This window comes from Saimiri boliviensis, chromosome 5 (genome assembly GCF_048565385.1).
Source record: "Saimiri boliviensis isolate mSaiBol1 chromosome 5, mSaiBol1.pri, whole genome shotgun sequence".
Classification (NCBI taxonomy): Eukaryota; Metazoa; Chordata; class Mammalia; order Primates; family Cebidae; genus Saimiri; species Saimiri boliviensis.
The window spans coordinates 65,706,208-65,728,132 of NC_133453.1; the positions used below are offsets into that span (position 1 = coordinate 65,706,208).

General features: G+C 42.9%; 1 protein-coding gene across 2 annotated transcripts in view; it reads left to right on the forward strand.

The window, feature by feature from the left end:
* The window catches only part of OLA1 (Obg like ATPase 1), a 175,989-nt gene extending 173,117 nt beyond the window's left edge, over positions 1-2,872 (forward strand). For both annotated transcript variants that reach the window (XM_010351949.3, XM_074399457.1), the window contains one exon: positions 1-2,872. This exon is cut by the window's left edge and continues 147 nt beyond it. The gene's annotated coding sequence lies outside the window, so the exon portion shown is untranslated.
* Positions 2,873-21,925: the final 19,053 nt, after the last annotated feature.

Below are 21,925 nucleotides of genomic sequence, written 5' to 3' on the forward strand. Positions count from 1 at the left end.
TGATTTTTTTTTAATTAAGATTTCTGAAAACCGATGGGACAAATAAAGTTGGGGAGATGGGAATCTTCGACAAACTATTTTTATTTGTTTTAACATTAAAATACTGTGTACCTCCAGTGAAATGCAAGTTCACTAAATGTGAACAGCTTTGCTTTTCACGTGATTAAGACCCTACTCCAAATTGTAGAAGCTTTTCAGGAACCATATTACTCTCATGATACTTCATTAATCTCCATCATGTATGCCGAGCCTGACACATTTGACAGTGAGGACAATGTGGCTTGCTCCTTTTTGAATCTACAGATAATGCATGTTTTACAGTACTCCAGATGTCTACACTCAATAAAACATTTGACAAAACCAGCCTTGGTGTGTTTGGGGATGTCTGTATTGACTGACTGTGGTGTGCTGAATGCGATACGGCACCTGGTGGTTGCTGATTACAGAATTTTAAGGCATGTGTATGACACAGTAACTGGCAGTGTGGGGCAGCTGCAATTGTATCTTAAAAGTGAGTCTTTCATGGGAATCAGAAGAATAGTATACCAGGGATTTGTCTCTAAAAAATTAATTAATTTATAGATCAACATTTATTGAAAGATGATAGCAATGATATTACAAGGGATATGAGATAGGTGACTCTGACCACAAAGAAGAAAATTCAAAAATTAAGGAATTTTGTTTGTTATTGTTATTCTGACCATACTGAAAAGAGGTTCACTTTTAATCTCTCCTTTGAAATTATTAAATTGTGAGAACTGACCCATTGATATCTGGTGGGTTATGTTTTGCTTCAATTCAGCAATGTGTATAAAAGTTCATACACTGATTTTGAAATACTAAGATCAGACTTTGAAAATTTTAAAAATTCTTTTATTCTTACCCTTCAGATATTTTAGAGCAGCTGAAATTGTAGTATGTGTAAGCTAAGCACTTCTTAACATCATAGCAGAAAATTCCAAAAGAAAGACGAGAACAGATTCGTCGTTTGGAGACCCTTTGCCACTTAGCCTTCTCTTGTGATGATGGCCCTAAAGCTCTCTCAGCCCTGAGCCTCCCTTTCTCTCCCATGTTTCCCTTGCTGTGAGAGCTCCCTTCCTTGTCCCTGTCCTCTGCCCTTTTGTGCTCTTCAGTGATCACAGGACCATCTCCATGGAATGCAGATTCATACCCAGACAGCCTTTGCCAATACTGTATCACTTTGGCACTTTAAAGATGCAGAAGTATTAAAACACACATAAACTTAAAATGGAAAGTTAACCAAATGTAGCACAAGTGGCAAGAAAAGGGGTGATTTTAAAGGCGATTTGGCTATTCTTAGGAAAGGATATTTAAAGAGCATGAGGTGGTGAGTTTTTTTTTTTTTTTTATTATCAAATAGTGATCTTTTGCTAATATAAAAATGAGTGAACTATAGCAGAGAAATAAGAATGAAAGTAATGAAGGGTTTTTAAAAAGAACTAAGTAAAACAAATGAAACTAGGCTACAGGTATAGCTGACCAAGTTTGCTGTGAAAAGTCCTCATTATAATTCTGTATTGGAGTAATGTATAAATTAGTGGATTGTTAGGGATTTCAGCAGTATAAGAAAGAATCAAATATCTTGCTTTTGAGTCTTCTCCAAAGTAAATTGCATAGACTTCTTAAAGAAGTTTGAAATCTCAGTAAAAATACATTAGTTATTTTGTGTAGCTTCTAATGTGATCATTGCACATTACACAACAGAACCGTTAATAAGAGAAAGAAGTTAGTTTTGAGGTAACTGCATTCGTTAGGGACTGAAATTTAATGTTAAAAATGTTTAATTTGGTTAGAAGTTCTGCAGCATTGTATGTACATACACACAATTTCATTTTCTCCGAAAGTTGAGAATTCTAAGAACTGTTACATATAATCACATATATGCATAGATCTAAGTGTTTTCCCTCCTTAATACTGATAATAGTTAATATATTTTAGGATGGTATGTAAATATTTTTGCATGTATCCATAGCTCCATCTTAATCAAATTTATAGTTAAAAGAGATTTGAGGCCAGGCGTGGTGGCTCACACCTGTAATCCCAGCACTTTGGGAGACCGAGGTGGGAGGATTGCTTGAGCACAGGAGCTTGAGTCTGGGCAATGTGATGAAACACCATCACTACCAAAAATATATATATATATACAAAAATTAGCTGGGCATCTTGGCACACATTTGTAGTCCCAGCTACTCAGGAGGCTGAGGTGGGAGAATTGATCGATTGCTTGAGCCTGGGAGCTAGAGGCTACTGTGAGCCATGATCATGCCACTGCACTCCAGCCTGGGCAACACAGTGAGATCCTGTCTCCAAAAAGAGAGAGAGACTTGAGAGGGCTTGTGCCCAAAGCTTGAAGAAAGTTCATGAGAGCATTTAGTTTGTTTTATCATATTACCTTCATAACTTGCATTTTGGGCATGGCTCAGGGCAGAACCAGATCTCCCAAGGAAGCACAAATAGTTTTCGTCACCAACTTAGTTATGAGTGAAGCCTCTGTTCACTTATAACTTGCCAGCTTTATTGGTGGAATAAGTCTTCTTTCTCATAATTCATCAATATTCCTATATTAGAATTCCAGTTTGATGTTTGCTCTAATTGTCTGTATATAATATTCTCAAATCTCCTTTGTAACAACCCCATCCCCATTCATGAGACGATATCTCCTCCTGCCTCTTACATTGTTCTGATTAGTCTACTTAAATTCACCTGATGCTCTTTTTATTTTACCAGAAACTTGAGAAATGTTTATTGTTTCTAGTGGCAAACTATTTTAGCTGGGAAAATTCATTTGAACTTATTTTATGCGTGTAAAAATACACTATGGTGATAAAATAAAAGAGCTAGGTTTGACTTCTGAGTGGCTTTTTTGTCTCCTTACTGGTTTGGGGCCCCTTATAAGAACTGACAGTTCTTGAATCACTTTCATGGTCTGTGACTATCCCAAACCACTTGTAAATTAGTAACTCAGTGAAAAGCCTTGCGTTGTAATGAGGAAATATAAAAAAGAAGGGATACACGTGGCCACCCAGGCAGCAAGCGCTTCACAGACCTCAAACCACACATCTAATCTGCTCCTTGCCTCTGTAGGTCTAGGAACTGATTTTCTTCAACTCAGAAATGCTGTGTTTTAACACTTTCCAAACGTCTAAGAGCCTAATTTACAAATGAGAATGGCAAGTTCTTCATACCCTGATGTATGGATAACAGATGATGGTTAAGGCTCATCCATCCTCAGGAATCAGAAGGCGAGGATCTGTACCTGACTGTACCAATTCCTAGTTGTATGACCTTAGTTATACAAGCTACTTAACTACTCAGAATCTGTTTTCTCACCCATTAAAATGGGGATAATAGGACCACCCTCATGGGGTTTTGTGAGGGTTATATACATGGGAAATGCTAAAGCTGCTTAATACCTAGTAACTGCTCAATAAATGTTAGCAATTCTTTTAATTGGGGTGCTTGCTTCTTGTGTCCACTCAAGACAAAACTATAGAATGTTGCTTTGTAAAATTAGAAGAGAGCAACATAGGTGTTCTTAAGGAAATCACTTCTAGGATCTCTCTCAATGGATGTGTCCGATTGAGGATACTTCTGTCTGCTTAATCAAGTGAGTTTATTATTGTTTCCTCTGTAAGGTCACAATGAAAAGACAAGCACAAATAATTATGGGTATTTCTTTTAAAGAAACATGAGAATAGGAGATAACAGTTTGCCTATTCAGCATCACAGACTTCCACCAGCTCTAGAATGACCAACAGACTTCTTAATGAAACCTGAGAGGAACTGGCATAGTATCTCACACCTGTAATCCCAGTACTTTGGGAGGCCAAGGTGGGCCCAGTAGTTCAAGACCAGCCTGGGCAACATAGCAATACCCTGTCTCTACAAAAAAATAAAAAGGAAAGGAACTCAGCCATGAGTTGGGATTCTCCAATCCGTCTCCCTTTAATTCTAAATGCATGCTGCTTGGATCAGAGAATGGCTTATTTGATGCCATTCCAGGAGAACATTTCTGTATCTGCTTTCTTACTGTGGATTATAGAGTTGCTTTCACACTTTGGCAAGTAACTAAGTAGGAAGCAGCCTTCGTAAGGTACCTGTGTATGTGGCCTGCATTTGAAGCTCCACGGAGCCCATCAGTAAATCAGTACATTCTGTTTCCACAAAACGTGGGAAAGATGGACAAATAGTGAGATGTCCTATTCCTTGACTGTTCTTCTGGTCTTGTAAATTGCATTTTTTTTTTTTTTGTGGTGCGATAACCCATTTTGGTTGCCATAGGGTACAAGGAATAGGTCACAGCTACACTTAATTACCTGATAACATATTTCCCTAGTGCTCTTGATAGAATTTTATAAAACACTCTGTGCTCAAGATCTAAATAAACTCCTACCTGTTTGAAGGGATGATTTGTGGACTATTTGGTCCTGACTGTGTTGATTTGAAGCAGAGGAAAGGACATTAGAGGAGGTCTGAGGGGGTGCTAGTTGTCTACCAGAACGCATTCCTAATTTGAGTAGAGTGCAGCGGGGTGAGTGGCTGTCCTGCTGTAGGCTGTTTCCCAGCTTCCTTGCAGCCAGATGAAGTTCTCATCCGTGGAATATGAACAGAGTGATGCAGGCTGATTCCAGAGATAGGCCTTACACATCTAAATGCGTGCTGCCCTCACGCACTCTTCCAGAGCACTCATCATTAATAACGCATGTGAGGACAGTGCCCAGGGCACAGTGGAGCAGCATGGCAGCAACTTGGATCTCTGAATGCCTGTGGGGAGCAGAGCTACCCGGTAACTTGGCTGCTTACCTTGGGGCTGGGACATGAAAGAAAAAGGAAAATGAATTTGAGTGTTCTTTAAGCTACTGTATTTGACCTACCATATTTCTGTCATAACAGCTTAGCTTTTTCCCCTAGCAAGTACATATACACCTTTTCTGTTCTTGTTTTCATTATACCTTATTTGGAGTTTATAGCTCCTGTTCTGTTATGAACACAGCTTATAGAGTGCAAAGTGCTTTTGATCAGATCCAGAATCAGACTCTACTTCCACCACTTAAATGGCATCTTGTGCAAGTTAACTCTCTGGCCTTACATTCTTCCTATGTTTAATGAAGATAACGCTAATGTGTGGATGAAATGGCCACGTATGAAAGGACTGAGGAAAATTCCAGATATAAGCTGCTCAATAAATGCCAATTTCTATGTAGTTCCTTTTAACATCACCTGAAAGGAAGCACCATTAACAGGCCCAGTCTTTATGTACAACACACCAGGAAATTACGGAGCATGTTTTTCTGTTTCTTTACCTACCCTGAGGAAGAAATGTTCATCTTTTAACATTGCTAAAGAATATTCTGAAAGGAAATTTGGGGATTGAGTGGTAAGTGTAGACGTCTTGCTAATAACACATCAGGATTTCATGTAAATCACTGAATTTTCAGACTGAAAATGTCTTTTGAGAGTATCTTGCTTAACTCACCTATTACGAAAGAAGTACTGAGAGGCAGGAAGATAAAGTGGCTTACCTGAAGTCACATAGCTAGATTGAATAATGCCAATCACAATGGCCAGGAATGAAACAAGAGGCTGCCAAAAAGTTATAAATTAGTTATTTGTAAGTTGGAATTAATTTTCTCTTAGAAAATTGTGATGATACTTTCATAGTAGCCACAAAGTTCTGTTGAATGCAGTGTTACTGAAGGGCTTTAGGTGGTCTTGGACAACCAAGAAAAAAAGGAAGTCCAAACATCTCAGCTTAACAGCTGGTGATCTGGCTACAGTGTACTTCTCCGGCTTTCTCTGCTGTTATTCATTTTCTTGTACAGATACAGATAAGTTACCTAACCAAAATCGCAGAGCTAATTATTTCCTCTGTTACAAAAAAAAAAAAAAAAAAAAAAAAAAAAAAAAAAAAATTTAAACCAGTACAGTATAGCATTCTTTGCATTGAGTGTTTCATATTTGTTTTAATGAATTAAACAAGGTTAGCTGAGTACAATGAAGATCCCATCAACTTTGATCAAATAGGCTTAAATTTTTCAGCAATTCATGATTTTCCCATTCAATCCCACATAGTACACTCAGAAAGTTTCTTTTTAAAAAAGTAATGATTAAAGGTAAGTAGAGATGAGAAAACAAACAGATCCTTGTAGTTCTCCTTTTTTAAAAAAAAACTTGCTCTCTCTTCTCCAAAGCATTAGTACAAGAAGAATCATAAAGGAGTTCTCATCCTAAAGAAATGAGAATATCGAGCCTTCATAGAGTGCATACGTGTTAAAATTTTAAAGATGTTGGCTGGAAATTATATCAATATAGAAAGTGCATACAAAAAAAATTTGTTAATGTTCAGGATGACCATGTTTCACAATTGAACAGGGTATATTATTTCAGAAACTATAATAAGGTACTGGCCTCCCATAGAAGAGAAGGTAAATTATTTTCTATGATCCAAAGAATTGAAATCCATGTCAGTTATAGTAAGACTCAATTGTAGTAGCAAAAACAATTGGGAACTATTTAAATGTCCATCAATACAGGAAAATGGCGGCATGAACTATAATACATCCACACAAAAGAATACTGTTGGCCATTAAAAGAATAAAGTACATCTTATATGAGCTGGCGTAGAGAGATTTCTTACACTGCTTTGTGAAAAAGTACCTTGCAGAACAATAGAGTGTAACCCCAGAGGTAACCTCAGTTAACTGGTATGTATCCTTCTAAATAGTTATCAATGTATTTACAAATATGTACACATGCTAATACATATCCACATATTAATTGGATCATCCTGTACATGTTGTTAAGTAATTTTCTCTTAAAGAACTGAACTAAAGGTTTGAAGACGCTTGGGTGCAGTTGCTCATGCCTGTAATTCCAGCACTTTGGGAGGCCAAGGCAGACGGATCACCTGAGGTCAGGAGTTCAAGATCTTCCTGGCCAATGTGGTAAAACCCTGTCTCTACTAAAAATACAAAAAATTAGCTGGGCATGGTGGCGAGCGCTTGTAATCCCAGCTACTCCAGAGGCTGAGGCAGGAGAACCCGAGAGGCCGAGGTTGCAGTGAGCCGATAGCGTGCCACTGCACTCCAGCCTGGGTAACAAGAGCAAGAGCAAAACTCCCTCTCAAAAAACAAACAAAAAACAAAAAACAAAACAAAACAAAAAAAAGAGATTTGAAGGAAATGTAAAAATACATGTAGAATTATTACATCGTATTTGATAACTTATTTAAGTTAATGATAATTCATTTAAACCAAGACTTAAGTGGAAATCGTCCGGCCATCCAAGCAGGTGTGGTGGGAGCCTCTCAGGCAGGAGGACCAGCAAATGTGGAAGCTGTGAGACAGGAAAGAGCCTGGGGTGGCTAAAGCATCATGAGATAGGGGGACCATACAGGGCCTTGCATGTATGGTAAAGAACTGGGATTTCATTCAAACTCAAATCCATCACCATAAGCAGGTTTTGCACAGGAGAGCTGTATTTGAAAAACGACCGGGCATCCAGACCCCTCTGCCATCTTACCAAGTCTTTCCAGTCATGAGAGCCCCCTGTGAGGATGAAGCTGAGGTTCTGGCTGAAGTACAGAGGAAAGAGGGAGGAGAGGCCCAGGGAGCAGGAAGCAGGGAGGTCAGGGGCCAGCGAACTACAGCCGACAGGCATTACTGCCCAGGGCAGCATGGGCTGACAGACCCATAACGGGGCACATATGTGTCATGAAACATTCCTAGCAACCACAGTTTTGGCTTTGGTTTCTTTGTTCATTTTGAGACAGGGTCTCACTCCGTCACTGAGGCTGGGTGCAGTGTTGTGAATGCAGCTCACTGCAGCCTCAGACTGCTGGCTCAAGCAACCCTCCTTCCTCAGCCTCCAGAGAAGCTGGGGCCACAGGCATATGCCACCACACCCGGCTAATTTTTAATTTTTTGTAGAGACAGTCTTGTCATGTTCCCCAAGCTGGTTTCAAACTCCTGGACTCAAGCAGTCGTGCCTCAGCCTCCCAAAGTGCTGGGATTACAGGCACGAGCCACCATGCCCAGCACAACCACATTTTTAAAAAGAAACAAAATTCATATTAATGATTTATTTAATTCAGTATGTCCAAAATTTTGTCATTTTAACATGTAATCAACTTAAAATTATTAAAAAGATATTTTAGAATACTTAATTTTTTTGAGAGAGAGAGAGTCTCCGTTGCCCAGGCTAGAGTGCAGTGGCGGGATCTCAGCTCACTGCAGCCTGTATCTCCTGGGTTCAAGTAATTATCCTGCTTCAGCTGCCTGAGTAGCTGGGGTTATAGGCGTGCGCCATCATGCCCAGCTTATTTTTGTATTTTTAGTAAAGACTGGGTTTCGCCATGTTGGCCAGGCTGGTTTCAAACTCCTGACCTCATGTCCATCCGCCTTGGCCTCCCAAAGTGTTGGGATTACAGGTGTGAGCCACCGTGCCCAGCCAGAATACTTTCATACAAAGTTCTTAAAACCTAAAGCATACATTATAATGCATCTCAATTCAAACTAGCCACATTTCCAGTGCTCAATGATTTCATATGGCTCGAGGCTACTCAATTAAACAGTGCAGGGCTTTACTTTTCTCATGAGATTTACACTGAAGCATCATCCTCATTTGAGTTCAAGATGTCATAGAAACCCCACTTGGGTGGGTGTGGTCACTCACACCTGCTCCATTGTAGAGGAGGACAAGAGGTACAACAGTTATAGTAGTACCAATGAGGTTCGCTCTTGAACCTAGTAGAAACAGAAAGATGAAACCTGTTTGCTGGAGGAAGAACTGAGCTGTATTGATGGGCTGGAAGCAAGTTGGGAAGGAAGGAATCTAGAATGACTTGCAGGTTTTTAACCTGAGCACGTGGATGCATGATGGTGCCAGTGACTGTGATGGGAAAGAGTTGGGGGTCAAATAGGTGTGGGCATGTGTGCGGACGTGGGAATCAAGAATCTGTTTTGAATGTAGATGACACTACCTGACTTCCAGACTTACTATAAAGCACCTGGGCATGGTGGCTCATGCCTGTAATCCTAGCACTTTGGGAGGCGGAAGCAGGTGGATCACCTGAGGTCAGGAGTTCAAGACCAGCCTGACCAACATGGAGAAACCCTGTCTCTACTAAAATTACAAAAATTAGTCAGGCATGGTGTCGAGTGCCTGTAATCCCAGCTACTCAGGAGGCTGAGGCAGGAGAATCACTTGAACCCAGCAGGCAGAGGTTGCAGTGAGCAGAGATCACGCCACTGCACTCCAGCCTGGGTGACAGAGTGAGACTCCGTCTCAAAAATAAAATTTTTTAAAAATCCCACCACTTTGGGAGGCCAAGATGGGAGCATCACTTGTGGCCAGGAGCTTAAAACCATCCTGGGCAACATAGCGAGACTCTGTCTGTACCAAAAAATAAAAAGTTAGCCGAGTGTGATGACCGTGCCATTGCACTCCAGTCTGGGCAACAAGAGTGAAACTCTATCTAAAAAGAAAGAAAAAGAAAAAAAGATGTGCTGCTTGATGAGTGTTGTTTAATTTGAAAGCAAGTTTGGATTACTTTTTTGAGAAGTTTTGCCATAAAGGGGACAAGAGAAATGGAAATGGGGGAGATGGGAAGCAAAGAGGTTTTGCTGGTTGGTTGGTTGGCTGTAGATTTGCTGGCAATGGAGGGTGCCAGAGCATGTTTGGATGTTGAGGGGAGTCTGCCTGAGAGGAGGAGAGCTGGAGGCTGATGAAGCAAAAGGGAGAGGGGTGATGAAAGACACCCAGTCCTTAAGAAGCTACAGGGTCTGTTCATAACAGTCAAGAAAAAGCAGCAGCAGCAGCAGCAGCAGCAGCTACAGGGGGTGAGAACTAGAGCATAGGTGGAGGGACTGGCGTTTGGTAGAAGCAGGAATGCTTCCAGTAAATAGAAGGGGAGACCAAGTGTAGATGTGTAGCTTCTGTTTTCTCAGTGAAGTTGGAGTGAACGCCATCTGCAGAGCGGGTGTGGAAGGAGGGGGTGTGAAGGGAAAGAAGAGGTTTTGACACAGCCCTCTTCAACGTGCCCTGTTGGGTTTTTTTGTTTGTTTGTTTTTTGAAACTAGATTCCAAGAGCTAACAGAACCCTGCAGGGTCCATTCACGAACACTTTAGTTACTGGATTGTGCTACTTTCGCAGGATGACAACTTTTTTTTTTTTTTTTTTTTTTTTTTGAGACAGAATCCTGCTCTGTCACCAGGCTGGAGTGCAGTGGTGCGATCTTGGCTCACTGCAACCTCCACCTCCCGAATTCAAGTGATTCTCCTGCCTCAGTCTCCCGAGTAGCTGTGACTACAGGCGCCTGCCATCATGCCTGGCTAATATTTTGCATTTTTAGTAGAGATGGGGTTTCATCGTGTTAGCCAGGATGGTCTCAATCTCCTGACCTCGTGCTCCACCCGCCTCAGCCTCCCAAAGTGCTGGGATTTCAGGCGTGAGCCACCGCACCCGGCCAGGACGACAACACTTTATCAACCCGGGCCGTCTACAGCGCTTCCCAGCTGGAGATCAGTCCTAGGAGAACCAGGCCCTCTGACTTCTCCACGCCTATTCTTTACTTTGTTCCAGGGAATAAAAAATATGAGAGTTTCAGTCATCTCTCTCTGCCTTTCATCTTCCCATTTTGGTGATAAGACTCCTCAATTTTTGCTCTCAAGAGGCCTGCCAAATCTGCGCAGTCTGTATTTAGGGCAACGACTCTTCTTCGAGAAACTTCAGTCCCTTTCATAAAACAGAGCAGTCCTTGCTGCTGATATCAATGATATAAAAGGGACAGGGGCTGCGGAGAGTGATGTGTGTGGTTCACGGCCTCTCACTGCACTCCTTTGAAATCCCATGAACGTGCAGACAAGAGACCACCCCTTGAACTTCGGAGGCACTTGTCTGAGTGGATTAACTAGCCCTGTTTACTAATATCTCTCTCCTCCCACTGAGGATCCTTGTCTTTAGAATTCAGTGTTCTTTTTGCTTCAAACAAAGCCTCCAGTTTGCTGCTCTTCTGATCACAGCTGGAGAGCAAGCTTATTTGCTTTGGTCAAATGTGGTATGTAAGTGATTTCGGCCATTTGGCTTATTGTATTTGTGTCATTTTGGGGTGAATTCCAGGGACCTTGGGACATCGTTCCTTTAAACTTGAAAATAGATTTAATGAAGAATTGTATTTGTAGGGTAGAGACTTGGCCAGGTTTTATTTCCAAGGAAGGAGGCTGTGCTGTGGCTGAACTCCTACAAAGCCAAGTATGATATCTGGTTTGACTGAGGACTTTATCCAATTTGACAATATAGCAAATGGAAGACGTACTTCTTTATTATGCACCTTTGAAATGTAATGACGAGCCAGCCATTGGGGCCAGCGTCCCACCTTTCACCTGCTAATGCGTCCAGACACCACAGACACTCTTGATTGTTTAACCATGGCCATCTCACAAACCCACCACACTCCGCTTTCCTTGCCAACAAAATCTCATTTTGTTCCATAGAGAGCAGGTGTGCCCAGCTTCAGGAAACGAATCATCATGGCTCTAAATCCACCCTGCTATCCCACTTCTCCTTTGCTGGTGATAGGGCCAGGCAGGTGAGCCAGCTCCGGCCTGGGAAGTATGAGAGTCTGGGCTAGAGAGGTGGTCTGTAGCTGTCTGGTACCTGGCCCTGGGTGATTTCGGGCAGAGGAAATATTGGCTGGTGTGTAAGAGTTAGATAAGGAAGTGTTCGGGAGTATGGACTCAAATGATTGGTTAGAGGGTTTGTAACATGATTTTTGTCCATCTGTGAAAGCTATATTGCAGAGGAAATAGAAACAATTTTGGTTATTAATTTGGCTTTGTGACTAATGAATACCAAGTAGACAAATACAGAATCTAAGAAAACAGAACAAAAGTCCACATGATCAGAGTCTCAGGGCAGATCAATCATCTCACACACGCATACAACTTAGAAACTAGCCCATGCACCAAGCAGCACGTGGAAAAACAGTTAGCCATATAGCTATTCCACGTCTTCATTATAACAATGTGTACTAAAGCATTTGGTCTTGCCCAGAGAGCAATCTGGCCTTTGCCCTCAGCTTCTGGGACTAACCCCAGTCATAACATACAAGAATGTCTTGGTTTAGGGGAGAGGATGACCACACTGGATCCTAGGGTACATGCTGGCCAGGCCAGAAAGACCCACCAGTGTGATTTAGGGTGAGACTTTGGGTCATGTAATGTCAGTTGACCTTCAGAATGAGATCAGCCATGTGGACAATCGATTGACTCATCATGCCTACAGAATGAAGCTCCGATAAAAACTCTGGACACTGAAATTTACTTGCACCTCTTTGGCTGACAGTACTCGAGGTGTATCCTCACACACAGATGCCAGGAAGGTAAGGTGTTTTAACTCTGCAGAAGAGGACAATGGAAGCTTCATGTTTGATAAGCCTCCCAGGCTGCCCCATGTGTCTTTCTTTGGCTAATTCAAATCTGTATCTTTTCTCTTAGTAAATCAGAACCATGAGTATAATAGCTTTTAATAAATTCAATGGGCCCTCCTAGTGAATTATCCAATCTGAGTAGTTTGGGGAATTCCCCCAAAGACAAGGTTGGTGTCAAAAGTGAAAGCAGGGTTAGGAACTGTGACCTCAGTCTTTGTAGTTTGGCTGACTCTGGGCTTTATTATTATTATTTTTTAATGAAACCAAAAAGAAAGATATTAAGTAAAAGAATGGAGGGTTCTCCTTCCTTCTCTGGCTTTCTCCAGAGATCTGTCTGTTGTTTCTTTCTGGTTTATCTTTACATACGTTTTCTGTATAAATATAAACATGCATGCACAGGTTTTTTTGTTTTTGTTTTTTTTGTTTGTTTGTTTTTTATCATAAATGAGATTGTGCTCCATAGCTTGCCCTGAAACTTCCTTGTATCACTTCCAGGCCACATGTATTATTTGTGTCAGCACATCTGGACCTATTCCTGAGCTTTTTTTTTTTTTTTTTTTAGACAGAGTCTAACACTGTTGCCCAGGCTAGAGTACAGTGGCTTGATCTCAGCTCACTGCTACCTCCACCTCCCAGGTTCAAGTGATTCTCATGTCTCAGCCTCCTGAGAAGCTGGGATTACAGATGCCTACCAACACGCCTGGCTAATTTTTAGTATTTTTAGCAGAGACAGGGTTTCACCATGTTGGCCAGGCTGGTCTTGAACTCCTGACCTCAGGTGATACACCCACTTCGGCCTCCCAAAGCGTTGGAATTACAGGCATGAGCCATCGCGCCCTATCCTGAGGTTTTTGATGGCTGAGTGATATTTGTTTGTATGGCTGAACTATCATAAGATAGGAGCCAAGTCTAAGGGATCTTGAGAGATGACATGACTTAGCATACATGGAGCTCCTAGAACAGTGCTGGCACAGAATAAGCAGGCAGCACGTGTTTGTTCTCATGTATTTGTTTATGTAGCCAGCTCTCTATTGTGTACATTGAGATTTCTCATTTTTCCATTAGTCCCAAAAAGCTGAAGTGAATATGCTGGAACTTGTACATACACTTTCACATTTAGGATAAATCCCTGGGAATGAAATTGCTGGATCAAAGGGTACACATTTAGCATTTTGCTGGGTGGTGCCAAATTGCTCTCTAAGATGGTTGTACCATGGCCAGGCGCAGTGGCTCATGTCTGTAATCCCAGCACTTTGGGAGGCCAAGGTGAACAGATCACTTGGGGTCAGGAGTGGGAGACCAGCCTGGCCAACATGGTGAAATCCCGTCTCTACTAAAAATACAAAAATTAGTCAGAAGTGGTTGTGCCCACCTGTAGTCCCAGCTACTTGGGAGGCTGAGGCATAACTGCTTGAACCCAGGAGGCAGAGGCTGCAGTGAGCCAAGATCACGCCACTGCACTCCAGCCTGGGAGCCAGAGGGAGATTCTGTCTCAAAAATAAATAAATATTAAATTAACTTAAATGGTTGTTCGGGTTAACATTCCCACCTCAGCCCATGGTGTGCTTGATTCCCAGACCCCCAACTACTAAGCATTATCGACCTTTTTAGTCTTTATCAGTTTGGTAGATTTTTCACATTTCAATCTCCTTGTGGTTTAGTTTGCATTTCTTTACTGGTGAAGTTGGCCATCTGTTTCATATATTTGTTCATTTACTTTGTAGTACCTTTTTTTCAGGCTTCTTGTTCATGTGCTTTAATTTTCTATTTGATTTACACAAATTTCCCCATTCCATCGGAAAGTGGTATCCTGAGTGAGAATCAGGGGACAGGAAAAGGTACCAGGACGCTTTCCCAGCCAGCATTGCCACACCACCGTGACTTCCGCTATGGCTTCAAATTTCCTTAAAAAACAAAGCAAAGCAAAATGAAAAGCAGTGAAGACTGGAAAGAGGGGCTGATTTCCTCTGATTGGTTGAGGAGCTTTTATTTGGTTGTTTTCTCCTCTCAGCTAAATAGGTATTATTTTAGCTTTATTTTAGGAGTCTTGCCATTGCTCCGGTGTGGAAACCAACCCAACAGGAACAGAATTATTTTATTCTTTAATTTAAACCAATCTGATAAATCAATATCCTTTCATTTCTCAACTCAGCATAGACGATGGTGTATAACAGACTGGTAAACTGCTTTTGTGTTTTGGTAAAATTTTTTTGCACTTTTACAAGGCTGAATTACTTTGCCAAAAGTTTGATTTATATGTTATTTAAAAGATACATCTATTTTTTATTTTTAGGTTGGTTTTTTTTTTTTTTTTTTTTTTTTTTTTTTTTTTTGCTGTGTTGCCCTGGCTGGTCTCTATCTCCTATGCTCAAACAATCCTCCCATCTCAGTCTCCTGAGTAGCTGGGACTACAGGTGTGTGCCACTGTGCCTCGCTAAAGATGTACTCTGATTTTCAAGTGCATTTCACATTTTGCAAAGAATGTTTGCATAAACTCCTCAAGAGTTTGGTTTCTTCAAAAAGGAAATGACTGGGTGTGGTGGCTCACGCCTGTAATCCCAGCACTTTGAGAGGCTGATGGGGGTGGATTACAAAGTCAGGAGTTCAAGACCAGCCCAGCCAACATGGTGAAACCCCGTCTCTACTAAAAATACAAAAAACAATGTCAGGCATGGTGGCTTGCTCCTGTAGTCCCAGCTACTAGGGAGGCTGAGGTGGGAGGATCACTTGAGCCTGGGAGCAGAGGCTGCAGTGAGCCAAGATCACACCACTGCATTTCAGCCTTGGTAACAAAGCAAGACCCTGTCTCAAGGAAAAAAAACAAAACAAAAAAAAAACAGAGAACCCAAGACGTGGTCCTGCCTTTCTTCGAACCTCCTTTTCTTCTAATATTGACCTCCTAACTGGGGGTCCTTGTTTGTCAACTGTACAGCCTCCTTCCTTCCTCCTCCCATTTCTCAGAACTTGTAACAGTTGGTCTATGATTTACACATCCTGGTTTATTTCACATAGTTTTATATATTCATATCCATCTTTTCTCCCCTGTGAAGTTATAAAGCTCTTATAGATTAGGTGCTGTATTAGTTATACAGTGCTGCAGAACAAATCACCCCAAATTTAGCATCTTAAAACAACAATACATTTACTGTCTAGCAGTTTCTGCCAGCCAGAAATCGGTGGGAGCAGCTCATCTGCGCGCAGCTATCCCGTGCTGAGCTGGAGCTGCAGACAGTGCTCCCAAGGTCATCACTCACTGTCGTGGCAGCCTAACTGTGCTACTCAGTTTCTCACCAGGCGGACTCCTGTGTGGAGCTGCTTCCCAGACTCACTTGAGAGCCCTCATGACATGGCATCTGGCTTTCTCCATAGTGAGTGACTCAAGCAAGAGCAAGGCAAAAGCCATAGGTCTTTTACGGCCTAGGCTCAGGAGTCAAACACTGTCATTTCCAAAGCATCCTATCTGGTACCTAGATGAGCCTCCACAGGGCCATGAATACCAGGAGGCAGGGATCATTTGGGGCCATCTTAGAGGCTGGCCACCATAGGGACCCTGTCTTTTATTCATTCTTTATGTTAAGCCTTATAAATCGTAGATTCTGGCATAGGTATAATCACTTAAAAGAATGCAAACTGGCTGGACGCAGTGGCTCACACCTGTATCAGCACTTTGGGAGGCCGAGACGGGCAGATCACAAGGTCAGGAGTTTGAGACCAGCCTGGCCAACATGGTGAACCCCATCTTTACTTTAAAATACATAAAAATTAGCCAGGCATGGTAGCATGTATGCCACAAGCTACTGAGAGTCTGAGGCAGGAGAATTGCTTGAACTCAGGAGGCGGAAGTTGCAGTGAGCCGAGATAGCACCACTGCACTCCAGCCTAGTGACAGAGCAAGAATCTGTCTTAAAAAAAAAAAAAAAAGGAACCCAAACTATGCAGAAAAGTCATAATGAATCAAGAAGCAAATTCTTTTTATAACTCATGACCGTGAGTAAAAGGACCAGTCTTGGGTCAAGTTGCCTGGGAGACATCTCCAAGGCAGACACTTGCATGCAGGAAGTTTATTGCGGAAAAGCGCCCTCTGGATCACCGCTGCTTGCTGGGGAGCGAAGGAACTAGCATTGGAATCAGGGAATTGTGGAGCAACAAAGCCCTCAGCGATCCCAAGGGAAGCTCTGCAGCTAGGATGGCCCATCAAAGTATTCACAGCATGAAAATTGGCAGTACTACAAATCAGAGTTGTTGATATTTTTAAAGACGGTCTTGCTCTGTCACCTGGGCCACAGTGCAATGGCACTATCATATGAACAGATCACTGCAGCCTGGAACTCCTGGGCTCAAGCAATCCTCCCACCTCAGCCTCCTGAGCAGCTGAGATTGCAAGCAGAGGTCATTGCTCCTGACTCATCTATTTTTTGTAGAGACGGCTGTCTCAATGTGCTCACCCGGCTGGTCTCAAACTTCCCACCTCATGCCATCCTCGTACCTCGACCTCCCAAAGCATCGGGACTACAGGTGTGAGCTGCTGCACCCAGCCAAATTACGGTTTTTGAGATCCCTGATTTAAACCTTGAGTTGGTTATTAATGATTTACCAGCACACTAGTGATCTTTTGAATCCCTTTTCCTGCGATCCGGAATGTAATCTTAGCATGTGAAAATTTCTGAGAAGTCCCAAAATAAGCACATTTGTTTAACTTTGTGAAATAAACATTTCCCAAACATAGGACATTGGTATAGATTTTGGTGCACAGACCCAAGTGTCTAAGAAGCTGCTGAATTTGATTCTGACTCCCTTTTCTTCCAGATCGATGGGAAACAACAGACAAGCATCTGGTTCTCACTCACTGTTCTGCTCAGGCTCTGCTCAGATGCCCAGAATCCCTGCTCGCAGGCTCTGCCAGGTCTGAGGGCTGAGCTCAGTTTCTGGGAGATGCTCCCGGGAAAGGGATCCTTGCCCTCTGGGTGCTGTGCACTCCCTCCCTGTGGCTCAGCCTCTACCATTTCCCACTGCCTCTCAGGCCTGTTTCCCTCATTCTGCGTGACTCTTGAAAGCATTTGCATTTGCAAGACCCCTCCGGGCGCCCTTCCCGACCACACCGTCTCTGCCACCTCCTTGGTGCTCTGCTTGCAGGCTGGGCCTGGGGCCGTCCTGAGCCGCAGACCCGGCTCCCTTCCTCTCCCCGCTTCCCTCCCCCGCGGCCCACTTCTCTTCCAGACTCCTGTTTCCCTGCTGCATTCCTCTTCCCCTTCCCTTTTCTCCTTTTCTTCCTGTCTTCCCTTCCCCTTTTCCTCTTCACCCAGCCTTTGCTAGAGAATCAGCTGAATTCTCCCAAAAACTCTGGCTTTGTTTCCCGTTCCATCAGCAGCCTCCAGAAGGTAAGTCTGCTTAAATGGGGAGAGACGAGAACAAGCTACCTCGAACCCCCTTCCCTCCATCAGGCTGATTTGGCTTTGGGTCAGGTTTGCGGAGCGCCGTTGAGCGAAACGCTGCAAGTGCTTCCCACAGCTTCTTGCCAAACCAGTGGGTGCCAAAGAGGCGCCAGAGTGGCCTCTGGGCTCACGGTCTGTGACAGACAGTAAGACAGTCTGGAAATACTTTCATCTCAGCCCTTCAAGGGGTTAGGTGCGAAAGGGGATGGAGGTGGAACCCGGGAATCCCAGCTGACCCGGAGTCACGGGGTCCTGGAGGGCCAAGGGCCGATGGGAAAGGAGTTGCTGTTCTCGGCGGCTGTTGTATGAAAACTTTCATACAAGATCACATCTTTCTTCAGCCCATTCACTTGCGTTTCCACAGGCACTGCTTTCTGAGGGTCTGGGTGGCTCCTTGGAAAGGGAGTCTGGTCCCTCCTGTGATGGTATTAAATATAAGTCTCTGAAAACGTCTTAAAATCCCTCCCAAAATTAATGCATTGGTTTAGAAGGGAGACCAGAATGTGAATTCTTCCCCAGTCTAAAATAAATTCAAGACCAGTTAAATGAACATGACTGAATAGCCAGCCATTTCTAAATCGTTCATTTCACATAGTGTAGCCTTTACAGTGGTGGCAACTATGATAACAGATCCTACGACCTAGATAAGATCAACAAATCACCAAGTGCTAATTGTTTCTGCTGGGTGTAGGTGAGGAGATAAATAGCTTGTAAATTAAACAGCAGTGCCTAAGGGTGCCATTCCCAGACTCACAGGGGCTGCTCCCTGCTCTCCGGCAACTAATTTCCTCTTATCTCGTAATTAAACATTTTTACCCTTAAAAACGGCAATCATTAGTGAATATGTTATCCTTCTAGTGCCAAATTTAAAAGAGGAGAAAGAAGATAAGAAGCAGTCATCTAATAAACGAAATGTCAATGACAGTTCATCCTTTTGCAAATCGTCGACATACAGGTTTTCTGTCTTGCATGGCTACTGGGTCATCTGTGCAGTTTTTCCATAAGCAGCTCCTGCCCCAGTGCCGAACTGTGGCAGTCCTCAGACCCAGGGCTCGTGTGGCCTGGCGCCTGTCAGTAAGCGCTCGTGCAGCGCAGCTGTTCTCTGTTGTTAGGCTCTCGCCTCAGATTGACTGATAAACAGCATTTATACCATCAAGCTTATTCAGTGCCCGTTAAGAGGTTTTAACTTTATCATGAATGTCAGCTGTTCCTTTTCCAACTTCTCATCTCAAGTGAGGACCAGGAGAGTTGAATATCACTACCACATTATTTTACTCAGAGTGCAGACAGAGTAGAATGCAGTGTTTGGAACTGTTTTCTTTCTTTCCTTTTGTCTTCGGTCTCTGAACATCTGGTGAGAAGAGTCTTATCCGGATAAGGTCATTTTTCACTCTGCACAGTTATGGTATGTCAATGTGTTAGAGATCCGAAGGACAAAAATGTGTCCATTCCTTCTTCGTTCATCCATCCATCCATCCATCCATTCATTCATCCATGCATTTGTTTCATAGTTTATTCCTCTCATGTTTATGAAGTTCTTTAGGTTCAAACCCTTTGCAGGGCGCTCGATGAAAGACAAATGTGCATAGTGCACATTTCTTTCTGCTGAGCTCAGAGTGAGAGGCCAAAATTGTACATACTGATTACAATAGAAAGCTGTGGAGAAGCTCCACCCAGCTTGGGCCAGGCAGGAAGATTCCAATGAGGCAATGATGAAACCAAGAGGAGCTGCGGAGAACAGCGGTTTGCAGCCGCGCCCCGCCCCCCCGCCCCTGCTGAGCCAGCTTCAGAGGCAGATAAATAATTGTCTGCCAAGTCTCGGGTATCAAGAGCAGGCTTGGCCCGGGGTAGCCTGCAAAGATAAAGCCTTTGACCTGGGCTGTCTCAATTTATTCTCCTGGTAACCTGTGATGTAGGTTCTACCCTAGCTGTTGTGCGTGGGGAGTAAGAGACACAGGGGAAGAAGTCCTGGCTGCCCCTCTTTATTGTGACTTTGGGAAGGAACTTACCCTCCCGGGGCTTCAATTCCCTCATATGTTAAATGGGGATCGTAACAGTTTCTATGTCTCAGACTTGTGAAGATTATGTGAATTTATACATGTGAAGCATTGAGAACAGTGCATGAATTCAATAAATACTATCATTACTCATCTTACTAATTAGGCTTAGTAAGCATAATTAAGTGACCCTCTGAAAAGAGGCAGAGCTAGGGGTCAAACCCCTTCCTTACCTACAGTATTGTGTGCAGCATACCATGGGACCACACAGGATGACCACTTAACTAAGACTGGATGCAACCAGGGAGGGCTTCCTGAAGGAGATAACAGCTGAGCTGAGTCTGGAAGAAGGGCCTAGAGTTTGCCGGGGAAAGAAGTGGGAAAAGCATTTTAAGGAGACAAGCAGACCGTATAAAGTCCTGGAGGTATGAGCAAGCCTGGAACATAGCGGGACCGTGATATGGCCAGGGCTGGAGGAGTTTAGTTTGAAGCCTGAAGGCAAAGCAGAGTCTTTGTTTGGGTTTTGGTTCTAGCAATCTGTGTGTTTATTTGAAGAGTGGGAAAAGTAAAAGAGAAATTTTAAAATATAGGTAATTTGTAGTTACAATTTCATTTTGTTTTGTTTTGTTTTTGGAGACAGTCTTGCTCTGTCACCCAGGCTGGAGTGCATTGGTGCGATCTTGGCTCACTGCAACCTCCACCTCCCGGATTCAAGTGGTTCTCCTGCCTCAGCCTCCTGAGGATCTGGGGTTACAGGCGCGCCCAGCTAATTTTTGTATTTTTAGTAGAGATGTAGAGACAGGGTTTCACCATGTTGGTCAAACTGGTCTCGAACTCCTGACCTTGTGATCCACCCACCTCAGCCTCCCAAAGTGCTGGGATTACAGGCATGAGCCGATGCGCCCAGCCTGCATTTACAGTTTACTTACTGTTTTTCTTTAAATGACTTATTCTTTTTACTTTAATTAATTAATTAATTAATTAATTTTTTAGTAAATAGAGATGGAGTCTTGTTTTGCTGCTCAGGCTGATCTCCAGCTCCTGGACTCAAGTTATCCTCCTGCCTCAGCCTCCCAGAGTGTTGGAATTACAGGTGTGAGCCACCGCTCCTGGCCTAAATTTATTTTTGAACTGTACCACAACCATAAAATGAAAAACTACAGTGTCAGATGTGTTTTGGAATTTAGATTCTTTTCTGATTTAGGAAGGAAATACAGTGCATATGTCCTGCAGTAGTTAACACCCCCAGAGGGCAAAGAGTCAGTCAACATTTCTCAGAGAAATGTCTGAATATTTACATCAAGTAGGATAGAGGTACATATAGCTTGCCTCAAGGAGCTTTGGCCCAAACATTACCAAAAAAGCTTTCATTTTTCAGAGCTTTCTAGATTTTACAATGTGGACGAGTAGTCTCACTTGCTGGAATTAGAAGGTAGCAGAAAATATATTTGTTGCATACAAAGCATTGTTCTTAGAGTCCAGGTCAGCCTCCCAGCTGTGGCTATAGAGGTGCATCCTTGTTGAAAGGAGATTCACTACCGTCAGGGAGGTGTTCTGAGCTTCCACCAGCAATGTTAACAATGAGGAAATGGGTGTGGGGTGTATAGGAACTTATGTAATGTTCTTGCAATTTTTCTGTGAATCTTCAACTTCTGAAATTTAACGTGTATATATACATATTTTTTAAAAAAGCTGACTCACACCAAACTTGACTTTCTCCATAACAGAATCACTCATACGGTTAGGCTTTGTGTCCCCACCCAAATCTCACCTGGAATTGTAATCCCCAGGTGTTGAGGGAGGGACCTGGTGGGAAGTGATTGGATCATGGGGATGGTTTCCTCCATGCTGTTCTCGTGATAGTGAAGGACTTCTCGTGAGATCTGATGGTTTTATAATTGGCAGTTCTCCTGGGCTTTTTCTCTCTCTACTGTTGCCTTGTGAAGAAGGTGCCTGTAATTGTGTTTCCTGAGGCCTCTCCAGCCATGTGAAACTGTGAGTCAATTAAACCTCTTTTATCAACTGCCCATCTTTATAGCAGTGTGAA